Raw genomic sequence first — 10,360 nt, 5'->3', positions numbered from 1 at the left:
CAGTCTTTGGCAATCACTGTTCTACTGTCAACTTTTACAAGATCAACTTTTTTAGTTCTATATACAAGTGAGATCATATGGCACTTATCTTTCTGTGTAAAGCTTATTTCATTTAACATAATATCTTCCAGATCTGCCCATGTTGTTACAAATGGCAGAATTTCATTCTTTTCATGTCTGTATAGTATTCCATTGTGTATATGTACCACATTTTCTTCATGCATTCATCAGTTGATGCACACTTAGGTTAATTCTATATCTTAGCTATTGTCAATAGTGCTGCAATAAACATGGGAGTGCAGATGTCTCTTTGACAGACTGATTTCTTTTCCTTTGGATGCATACTCCATAGTGGGACTGCTGGATCATATGTTGAGGAACCTCCATATCATTTGCATAGTGGCTATACTAATTTACATTACCAACAGTGTGTAAGAGCTTCCTTTTCTCCACATACTTACCAGCAGTTGTCTTTTGTCTTTTTGATAATAGCCATTACAACTGGAATGAGTGATTGATTTGCATTTCTCTGATGAGGATGATATTGAGCATTTCTTCATATACCTGTTGTGTAGTACAGCACCTGGAATGTGGTATTAATTACATTTTGGAACCTTTCTCATTTCTTGGTTTCCTCTTTTAGGATCCTCATCTATGGTACTATTCTTTGTATCACTTACTTTGTTACTTCATATTATTTCCCCTTCCTACAGTTACTACCCAGTTAATCCATATCAGTGGATTAATCCACTGATTATGTCACAACTCTCATAAGCTAATCATTTTACCTCTGAAAATTCTTGCATTCTCTCACACATGGGCTTTTGGGGAACAGCTCATGTCTGAACCACAACATATTTATTGAGTGAATCCACATACTAGTTACTTTGCAGACTTTGAGCACTTATTCCCTTTAAACCTTTAAAATTCACACACAGTACCCCTTTCTGCTAATAAAGAAATGGTGTATAGAAAGACTAATGGATGTGATCAAGAGGCACAGATACTAAATGAGAGCTGAGACCTGGAATCAAAATCCTTCTGATTTTGAAACTCTTTTATTAAAAAAAAAAAAATGTACATCAACACTTGTAGAGTTGCTAAAGAGCACCATCCAATTTGGGCCATCCAATCCCAAATTTGTCAATGGAGTGGTGCCTTTGACTAGAGACTGTTAGAAACTGGATCTGCAGCAGTGTTCTATCTCTGATGTCACTAGATAGCTCATATTTCTGCTCCACCAGCTGCAGGGTGATGCAGAAAGGAAAGGAGGGATTGTCGGCTCCTTGACAGAGAGGATTTCTATTAACCTACCTAGAAGAAAAGCAAGTGCATCTCTAAGCACCATCTCTATTCAGATTTTTCTCTAATGTTAAAATTTGTTATCTCCTTCATTGACTCTCACAAAATTTGACCTTGCTCTGTGATAGATCTCTTTTATCTGTGTTGGTTTAAAATGGCTAAATTAATTGTTTTTGGAAAGAAACATATTGACACTTACTGAACTCTAAAACTATTAAATCAGAACTGATGTTCCAGGATTTTTAAATGGACCCAGATATTTAATGGATATCTTATACCAAAACAATAATGATTATTTTACTTTGATATTCTGTCCCAATTGTGGCTTCTGTCTAATTATTATTATTTTTTTATTTTAATTTATTTTTATTGTAAACAAATGGGATACATGTTGTTTCTGTTCGTACATGGAGTAACAGCATACCGTTTGCATATTCATACATTTACATAGAGTAATGATGTTTGATTCATTCCGTTATTTTTTTCCTTCCCCCCACCCCTCCCACCTCTCTTTTCCCTCTGTATAGTCCCTCCTTCCTCCATTCTTGCCCCCCTCCCACCCCCCATTATGTGGCATCATCCACTTATCAGTGAGATCATTCATCTTTTGGATTTTTGAGATTGACTTATTTCACTTAACATATTCTCCAATTTCATCCATTTGCCTGCAAATGCCATAATTTTATTATTCTTTATAGCTGAGTAATATTCCATTGTATACATATACCACAGTCTCTTTATCCATTCATCAATTGTTGTCTAATTATTATTACCACTTTTTAATTGTGAAAATTTAGTAGTAGATTTTTTTAAGGGGACCATAATACAAGGTTGTAACAACACAGAGTAACAAAAAATGGAAATTTACATTTCCTTCAAAGGGAAAAAAGTGCAAGTACTGGTGAGGATGTAGGACAACCAGAACTCTTATATTTTCTTGGAAAAGGAAAATGATGAACCCACTTCAAAAAACAGTTTGCCAGTTTCATTAAAAATTAAATATTCTTCATAGAACTAGAAAAGGCAATCATGAAATTCATTTGGAAAAATGAGACCCAGAATAGCCAAAGCAATCTTTAGCAAGAAGAGTGAAGCAGGAGGGCATCACAATACCAGACCTAAAAGCTATACTACAGAATCATAGTAACAAAAATGGCATGGTATTAGCACCAAAACAGACATGTAGAACAATGGTACAGAATAAAAGATATGAAGACAAACCCACAGAAATACAATTTTCTCATACTGGATAAAGGTGCCAAAAATGTTCACTGGAGAAAAGATAGCCTATTCAACAAATAGTGCTGGGAAAATTGAAAATCCACATGTAACAAAATGAAATTAAACCCCTATCTCTCACCCTGCACGAAACTCAACTCAAGGTGAATCAAAGACTTAGGCACTAGAATAGAGACCCTGTACCTGCTAAAAGAAAAAAGTAGGCTGAAATCTTCACCATGTCAGCCTAGGATCTGACTTCCTTAACAAGACTGCTAAAGTGCAAGAAGTAAAATCAAGAATCAGTAAATGGGATAGATTTAAACTAAAAAGCTTCTTCTCAGGAAAGGAAACAATAATGTGAAGAATGGGAAAAAATCTTTACTACATGCACCTACAGAATAGAGCACTAATCTCCAGGATATATAAAGAACTCAAAAAACTTAACACCAAAAAGACAAATAACCGAATCAATAAATGGGCTAAGGAACTGCACAGGCACTTCACAGGAGAAGAAATACAAGTGATCAACAAATATATGAAAAAATGTTCAACATCTCTAGTAATTAGGGAAATGCAAATCAAAACTAAGATTTCATCTCACTTTATTTAGAATGGCAATTTCAAGAATACAAGCAACAATAAATGTTGGCGAGGATGTGGGGGGAAAGGAACACTCATACATTGCTGTATATATCATTCGATCCCCAGCACCGCAAAAAAAAAAAAAAAAAACAAGTTAAATATATACCTGCCACATGATCATTCAGCTTTTCCACTCTAGGTATTTCCAAAGAGAAATGAAGTTCTATGTCCACACAACATCTTGTATATGAATATTCATAATGGCTTTATTCATAATCCCCTTGAGCTGGAAATAATATGTCTATCAATAGGTGAACAAATATTGATTCTGTTAGATAGATTCCAGAATGGAGTTAGCTTCCATTCTATAAGCTAGAATGAATTGTAATAGGTAAACAGCTCAGAAGTCACTCCAGTTCCTATAATAAGAAAAAAGTAGAAGAAACTAAAAATTAATGACTTTTCTTGGGTCCATCAGAGATTTCAGGCAGCAGGACAAATCACTACCCTGTAGTCTAGAGAGACAGACAAGCTAATATGAAGAATGAAGCCAAGATCAGCGTGTTTGCAGCAAAAATTGATGAGCCATTGACGGCCAGGAATATTTTTAGCTATTTTAACAAATTACTGGAGGCTGAATAAGGACTAATGTGAGATTCTCTTGGGATCAACAGTCTTGGGGTTAGGTAGGAGTTTGTAGGTGACACACATTTACATCTCCAGAAACCTCAGGAAGTTCTCATAAAGAAGAGCTAAGGAAAAAAAAGAAAAAAAAAAACTTAATAGTAACTATTTTGAAATACTTCCATGTTGGGAGAAATCCTAGTTCTTGGCTCACATCCATTAAAATCTCAAGTGTGTAAACTTGCATAGATGAGCCTGAGCTAGCCTGGTACCCCTACACTTCCAGAGAAGTGTTCTCCATAACAAAAATCTGCCCTATAAAGAAAAGGGCTTTACCAGAGCTCTTATGACGAGGTGAAAGGGTGATTACCCAACTCCGTTCCTTTTATCCTTCCCATCTCAGGGCTGGGGAGATAGCTCAGCTGGTAGAGTGCTTGCCTCACAAGCACAAGGCCCTGAGTTCGATCCCAGTACCGCAAAAGGGAAAAAAAAAAAAAAAAAAAAAAAAAAATATCCTTCCCATCTCACTCAAGTGGGGAGAAATTAAGAAACATTTGTGAAGATCAAAGCCCCCCTGGGGGCTAAAATTTCACTCAAGATTGAGATTTAATCATAAAATTATAGGCAGGTTCCCCTCTCCAAGGCTGCAATATAACAGGGCTATCAGTCAGATATTCTAAATGTTCTTAAGGAAAGACAACAGAGGAGATAAAAATGATACTGACTTAAACTGAAGGTTCAAACACCTACAGTTATAGTAAATGGTATAATTCCTTCAAATGAATGCAAATCCCCACATTGAAGATCTAGTGACTCAGTTCAATTTATCTAGTACATTATATCCATCCTTCAATAAAAAAAAAAAAATTAGGTACAATAAAAGACAAGGGAAAAACTTTGTAAAAGGACAAAGCAAGCATCAGAACCAGACTTGGCTATGACATGGATTTTTAGCAGACTCTGCTTTATATGTGAAGGGCTGTAATATAAATATCTCATATAATATATAAATATCTCATATATGATATCTCTTATATAATATAAATATCTCATGGGATTCTCATTTGCCTTTTAAAGGTTCTCCTTGCCTCAACATGCAAGAATGAGGGGGTAACGTAAACAGATGTAAACTTTTAAAGCGTCAAAAGAAAATGTTAGAAATTTACGCCCCTGGAACAGAAACGGCAGAATCAGTGGAGCTAGCCTAGGTGGTGGTTAAGAAGCTAGCTTAGGTGGTTTCGTTCTTTATAAAGGCATAAAGAATGAAAGTTTGCTGTCAAAACCATAAACTTTAAAAGAAAAGATAAAATTACGATGTTATTTTCCCACTGATGCCTCAGAAGTCCAAATATGAGCAGAGTTTGGCATCCTCTGAAACTAATGCCATAGCTTTTATAGGCCCATAATCAAGACTTTGTTATGCCCATCTACAAAATGATAAAAACTGCATTTATAAATACCATGGGATGCGTTGGGTTTATATCATCTGTTGAACTCACAAGTATGGAGGCAGAAGAGCATCTTATATACCAGGACTATACCCACAACAGGGAGTACTTTCATTAGTGTAAGTTACTAGCAGTCTTCCTAGGAAAACACTTATCAAGTGACCCTGGGAGGCCCAATCAGCACACTGGACTGAAATGTAAGAGTGAAATGTAAGTGAACTTGGAGAAGAGGCTTAGTGTCTCGTCTTCATGTAGGCCTGTCTTTCCTCCCAGTCTAAGGTGCCCCCTCATTCTAGCTACACTCTTTTTCATTTTATTTCTGAAATATTACTCAGATTGCTTATTGTCTGCTTCCGCCTTTGCCTTCCAAAACTTAATTCCAAAAGAGCAGGGATATTTATATCTAGAAATCTTGAATCTCAAGCAGTGTTAGTCTCTAATGCATATTGTCAAGGAACCTTTTGAATGAGTGTTTATCCACTTACATATTTTTCTTTTATTAAAGCAAGATCTTAGGGATCACATAGTACCCACTTTTTGCTTTGTTTTCCAAATAACTTTAATAAAAAATAGTACCTTGTGGTGAATGTTTATGAAGTTGTTGAAGTGTGCACATAAGAAAATTAGATTCAAGGAAATAATCTAGGAATGTTTGAGCCACATTGAAACTAATATTTTATATGTAGAATGTGTTATCTTTGTGAAAACGTGACAAAGCAGTGATTTTATTTTATTTTTTACTCAGATAATGCTATTTAAATTGGATATTTCCCTATTTGTTTTGTAGGGGTTTTCTCTGAATATGTTCAGATATTTAAACTACAAAGAGGCAAGATTATGCCAATCATTTGTGGAGATGTGGGTACCTAAAGCCCAACTTCAGAAACACGAGAACTCTTACGACAGTCTTCAGCAACATTCCCAGTTTTACTGTAATAGTTGGCCCTCCCTATCCGTGGGTTCCACATCAACACATTCATCCCACTGTGGGGGCAGTGCTAGACAGGTACAGACTTTTTCCATCAGGATTCCCTGAACATTACAGTATAGCAACTAGAGATCTAGAGATGACTTAATGTATTTGGGTTGAACTTAAGCATCCATGGGTTTAGGTGTCTGTAGGGGTTCTGGAACAAATCCCCTGGGTAGAGAGGGAAAAGTTTTTCTCTTATTTTTTTAAATCTATTTTATTGAAACTTCTCAGTTGAGAAGCTCTAAGGCCATAGAGCCCCTGACAAAATTTGTGAGGGGTCCACTAGAGGGCAGCAAGTGTAAACCAAATTTGCTCCCAGAAAGGTTGATGTTATCACAAAAAAATTGTATTATAAATATTATTTCTTACATGAAAACAATTCAAATTAATTCACTGGTATAAAAAATTATGCATAAATGCTTATTTTTTCTTGAAAGTCATGGTCCAGAGACTCACAGTTTTTAAAAATAATGAGGATAGAATTGGTTCTTCGTTATAGTTCTTTTAGTTATTGTGTGATTTGGGACAATCAAAAATTTACCACTTTGGGCTCAGTGGAACAACACTTGCCTAGCATGTGTGACACACTGGGTTCAATCCCTAGCACCACATATAAATAAAAATAAATGTCCATTAACAACTAAAAAAATTTTCTTAAAAAATTTAGCGCCTTTGATACACTTTTATTATAGATTTGCACAAAATGATTCTTAAAGCTATTTTCATTTTTTTACCTTTATTTACTTATTTATTTATTTTTTATTTTAATTAAAAATCATAAATTTACATAGGGCAATGTAGTTTGATTCATTGTTATTTTTTTCCCTCCCTCCCCTTTTTTTCCTCTATACAGTCCTTCCTTCCTCCATTCTTACCACCCTCCTTATTCCTAACCCTAAACCTAACCCTAACACTAACCCCACCTTCACCCCCTTATATGTCCTCATCCGCTTATCAGTGAGATCATTCATCCTTTAGTTTTTTGAGATTGGCTTATCTCACTTAGCATAATATCATCCAATTTCATCCATTTGCCTGCAAATGCCATAATTTTATCATTCTTCATGGCGGAGTAATATTCCATTGTATATATATGCCACAGTTTCTTTATCCATTCATCAACTGAAAGGCATCTAGGTTGGTTCCACAATCTGGCTATAGTGAATTGAGCAGCTATGAACATTGATGTGGCTGTATCTCTGTAGTATGCTGATTTTAAGTCCTTTGGGTATAGGCCAAGGAGTGGGATAGCTGGGTCAAATGGTGGTTCCATTCCAAGCATTCTGAGGAATCTCCATACTGCTTTCCAGAGTGGCTGCACTAATTTGCAACCCCACCAGCAATGTATGAGTGTACCTTTTTCCCCACATCCTCGCCAACACCTATTGTTGCTTGTGTTCTTGATAATCGCCATTCTAATTGGGGTGAGATGAAATCTTAGGGTAGTTTTGATTTGCATTTCTCTTATTACTAGAGATGTTGAACATTTTTTCATATGTCTGTTGATTGCTTGTAGATCTTCTTCTGTGAAGTGTCTGTTCATTTCCTTAGCCCATTTGTTGATTGGATTCTTTGTATTCTTGGTGTAGAGTTTTTTGAGTTCTTTATAGATTCTGGAAATTAGCGCTTTATCTGAAGTATGAGTGGCGAAGATATTCTCCCACTCTGTAGGCTCTCTCTTCACATTACTGATAGTTTCCTTTGCTGAGAGGAAGCTTTTTAGTTTGAATCTATCCCAGTGGTTGATTCTAGCTTTTATTTCTTGTGCTATGGGAGTCCTGTTAAGGAAGTCTGATCCTAAACCAACAAGTTGAAGGTTTGGACCTACTTTTTCTTCTATAAGATGCAGGGTCTCTGGTCTGATTCTGAGGTCTTGATCCATTTTGAGTTGAGTTTTGTGCAGGGTGAGAGATAGGGATTTAGTTTCATTCTGTTGCATATGGATTTCCAGATTTCCCAGCACCATTTGTTGAAGAGGCTATCTTTTCTCCATTGCATATTTTTGGCACCTTTGTCTAGTATAAGAAAATTGTATTTATTTGGGTTTGTGTCCATGTCCTCTATTCTGTACCATAGATCTACCTGTCTATTTTGGTACCAATACCATGCCGTTTTTGTTACTATTGCTTTGTAATAGAGTTGAAGATCTGGTATTGTGATACCCCCTGCTTCACTCTTTCTACTGAGGATTGCTTTAGCTATTCTGAGTTTCTTATTCTTCCAGATGAATTTCATAATTGCTTGCTCTATTTCTGTAAGGTACATCATTGGGATTTTAATTGGAATTGCACTGAATCTGTATAGCACTTTTGGTAGTATGGCCATTTTGACAATATTAATTCTGCCTATCCAAGAACATGGGAGATCTTTCCATCTTCTAAGGTTTTCTTTAATTTCTTTCTTTAGTGTTCTGTAGTTCTCATTGTAGAGGTCTTTCACCTCTTTTGTGAGATTGATTCCCAAGTATTTTATTTTTTTCGAGGCTATTGTGAATGGGGTAGTTTTCCTAATTTCTTTTTCTGAAGATTCATCACTTATGTATAAAAATGCATTGAATTTATGAGCATTGATCTTGTAACCTGCTACTTTACTGAATTCACTTATGAGTTCTAAGAGTTTTCTGGTGGAATTTCCAGGTTCCTCTATATAATCATGTCATCAGCGAACAGAGATAGTTTGAGTTCCTCTTTTCCAATTTGTATCCTTTAATTTCTTTGGTTTGTCTAATTGCTCTGGCTAGAGTCTCAAGAACGATATTGAATAGAAGTGGTGAAAGAGGGCATCCCTGTCTTGTTCCAGTTTTTAGGGGGAATGCTTTCAGTTTTTCACCATTTAGAATGATATTTGCCATGGGCTTAGTGTAGATGGCCTTTACAATGTTAAGGAATGTTCCCACTACCTCAATTTTCTCTAGTGTTTTGAGCATGAAGGGATGCTGTATTTTATCAAATGCTTTTTCTGCATCTATTGAAATAATCATGTGATTCTTAACTTTTAGTCTGTTGATATGGTGAATGACATTTATTGATTTCCGGATGTTGAACCAACCTTGCATCGCTGGGATAAAACCCACTTGATCGTGGTGCACTATCTTTTTTAATATATTTTTGTATGCAATTTGCTAAAATTTTGTTGAGAATTTTTGCATCGATGTTCATTAAGGATATTGGTCTGAAATGTACTTTCCTTGATGTGTCTCTGTCTGGTTTAGGTATCAGGGTGATATTGGCTTCACAGAATGAGTTTGGGAGGGTTCCCTCCTCTTCTAGTTTATGGAATACTTTGAGAAGTATTGGAATGAGCTCTTCATTAAAGGTTTTGTAGAACTCGGCTGAGAACCATCTGGTCCCGGACTTTTCTTTGTTGGTAGGATTTTGATGACCTCTTCTATTTCATTGCTTGAAATTGATTTATTTAAGTTGTGTATGTCCTCCTCATTCAGTTTAGGTAATTTTCATGTCTCTAGAAACTTGTTGATGTCTTCGGGGTTTTCTGTTTTGTTGGAGTATAGATTTTCAAAATAGCTTCTAATTATGTTTTGTATTTCACTCGTGTCTGTTGTGATATTTCCTTGTTCATTCCAAATTTTAGTAATTTGAGTTTTCTCCCTCTTTCTCTTTGTTAGTGTGGCTAAGGGTCTATCAATTTTGTTTATTTTTTGAAAGAACCAACTATTTATTTTGTTAATTTTTCCGATTGTTTCTTTTGTTTCAATTTCGTTGATTTCAGCTCTGATTTTAACTATTTCCTGTCTTCTACTACTTTTGGTTTTGGTCTGCTCTTCTTTTTCTAGGGCTTTGAGCTGTAGTGTTAAGTCATTTATTTGTTGATTTCTACTTCTTTTGTTGAATGCGCCCCATGAAATAAATCTTCCTCTAAGTACTGCTTTCATAGTGTCCCAGAGATTTTGATATGATGTGTCTTTGTTCTCATTTACTTCTAAAAAATTTTTTTATTAACCTCCTGATGTCTTCTGTTATCCATTCATCATATAATAGTGTATTATTTAATCTCCAGGTATTGGAGAAGTTTCTGTTTTTTTATTCTGTCATTTATTTCTAATTTCAATCCATTATGATCTGATAGAGTACAAGGTAGTATATCTTCTTGTATTTGCTAACAGTAGCTTTGTGGCACAAGACATGGTCTATTTTAGAGAAGGATCCATGTGCTGCTAAGAAGAAAGTGTATTCGTTCTTTGTTGGATGGT

Source organism: Sciurus vulgaris, assembly GCF_902686455.1.
Source record: "Sciurus vulgaris genome assembly, chromosome: 2".
In the NCBI taxonomy this organism is placed as follows: Eukaryota; Metazoa; Chordata; class Mammalia; order Rodentia; family Sciuridae; genus Sciurus; species Sciurus vulgaris.
This window is presented reverse-complemented; position numbering follows the sequence as displayed.